The sequence below is a fragment of the Anomaloglossus baeobatrachus genome, chromosome 1 (assembly GCF_048569485.1).
Source record: "Anomaloglossus baeobatrachus isolate aAnoBae1 chromosome 1, aAnoBae1.hap1, whole genome shotgun sequence".
NCBI lineage: Eukaryota > Metazoa > Chordata > Amphibia > Anura > Aromobatidae > Anomaloglossus > Anomaloglossus baeobatrachus.
The window spans coordinates 17,221,194-17,223,302 of record NC_134353.1 but is presented as its reverse complement, the minus strand read 5'-3'; the positions used below and the strand labels follow the sequence as shown (position 1 = coordinate 17,223,302).

The following is a 2,109-nucleotide window of genomic DNA, read 5'->3' as shown; positions in this document are numbered from 1 at the left end:
GCGGTAGGTAGGGTTAGGCGAACGGTGCCTGTCACGCCAAGATTCATGGCTCGGCACATCAGGGTCAGGCGCCGTGCTTCCCTCCTGCCGTTCCAGTCTTGTTATAGCAGCCCAGTGGCGTTAACTGGGTTGCGGCTGCTGTGCTTCCTGTCCGATTGTGCCCCCTACGCACACGGACAACGCACCTGCTGCGCGACCTGTCCGATTGTGCCTCCTACGCAAACGGACAACGCACCTGCTGCGCCACCTGTCCGATTGTGCCCCCTACGCACACGGACAGCGTACCCCAGGACCCCTGTGGAGTTAACAGGGTGTTCCTTATCCCTCCTCGGCTTCCCAGTCAACGCTACTGGTGTACCCATCTGGCCTGACGTGTCCTACACACACGTGGCCAGTCGAGAGGTGGCCAGAAACGCTAATCGGAGGACTGCTCGGCCTGACGTGTCCTACACACGTGGCCGACAGGGCGCTTTCGTGGCGGTCTTCCGGTCAAAGCTACCTGGTTACCACCCGGCCTGACGTGTTTCCTGCACACGTGGTTGGTGTAGCGCTAGGTGCACCAAAACGCTAATCGGGTTGTCGTCCGGTCTGACGTGTCCCAACACACGTGACCGGTTCCCAGCGTTCCTGGGTTCTCAGAGCCATCCAGCTCTATAGTCTCCGCCTAACCCACAGGTGCCCAGCAGCTCCTTTGTCATCTGGAGCACGGTGGGCCCCGACTGGCGATTAGGATATATACCCCCTGGTCCTAATCTGCCGGTCCCCCCGTTAACAGGGAACTCCCCGCATACAGACGCTTGCACAGTCACCACTAGGAGGAGCTCCCCACATACAGACGCTTGCACAGTCACCACTAGGGGGAGCTCCCCACATACAGACGCTTGTACAGTCACCACTAGGAGGAGCTCCCCGCATACAGACGCTTGTACAGTCACCACTAGGGGGAGCTTCCCGCATACAGACGCTTGTACAGTCACCACTAGGGGGAGCTCCCCGCATACAGACGCTTGTACAGTCACCACTAGGGGGAGCTCCCCGCATACAGACACTTGTACAGTCACCAATAGGAGGAGCTCCCCGCATACAGACGCTTGTACAGTCACCACTAGGAGCTCCCCGCATACAGACACTTGTACAGTCACCACTAGGGGGAGCACTCACAGACATTATTATACAGGTATGTAGTGAGGTCCTTCGTGCACATCACATCGTGCAGCCCCCACTATAATCCCCCCCCGCCTTTCTATTAGGGTCAGTATCAGGCTGCAGAGAATAAAGACACGGAGGCCATTGCCGGAGGCTGTATATAAATAATTTACTAATTCATCTGCCAATTCTATAAAATGCTGATCACAAGGGACCAGTGTGAAGGAGCGACCATGTTTTTCCAGGGAGGGGTCCATGCAGCGCCCGTCTCCCCCCGCCCTCGGAGGTCCGGGTTGTACCACCAGGGCTTGTATGGGGGTGGGGGGGGGGGGGGGGGGGGGGAAGGGAAGAGTTTATGTATAAAAGTGGTCAAATGTGAACGGTGGCAACAGGCAAAGCCAATTCCAGTGCTGTATTGTGTGGCCGGGAGCGGTGGAGGCCGGCGCCGGGGGCGGAGGGGGCAGAGGCCAGTGGAGGCCATCACACGTCCGTCATCTCATCCTCCAGCTCCGCGTCATCCTCTTCCTCCTCCTCCGAGGTCACGTCTGGGTCCTCACACTGCGACAGGCACTTTGGACAGGAGCAGACAAACAGATAGTTCTCCCTGGAAGAGAGGAGACACCGTCAGGACGGGAGGGGTCTACACCCCGGAACTGGACTACAATGCTCAGCATGCCCTCACTAGGGAGTTCTCGTCTCCTACCTGAGGATCTTGTGTCGGGTGTGCCGGCTCCGCTCCCGCTGACAACAATCCAGATAACTAATGCAGATCTCCTGAAAAAGAGCCACAAACACGTTACCAGCAGAATATTTTACTTATTTGCTACAGAGCTGCACTCATTATTCTGCTGGTGCAGTCACTGTGTACATACATTACTGATCCTGAGTTACCTCCTGTATTATACTCCAGAGCTGCACTCACTATTCTGCTAATGGAGTCATTATGTATATGCACCAGCAGAA

The 2,109-nt window shown here is 56.7% G+C and overlaps 1 long non-coding RNA gene across 1 annotated transcript; it reads right to left on the bottom strand.

Moving 5' to 3' along the window:
- Positions 1-1,290: 1,290 nt before the first annotated feature.
- On the bottom strand, positions 1,291-1,944 carry LOC142271358 (uncharacterized). Its single transcript, XR_012736471.1, has 2 exons — positions 1,850-1,944; positions 1,291-1,750 (listed from the first exon to the last, which is right to left on the bottom strand). It is a non-coding gene; the product is annotated as an uncharacterized LOC142271358 (long non-coding RNA).
- Positions 1,945-2,109: the final 165 nt, after the last annotated feature.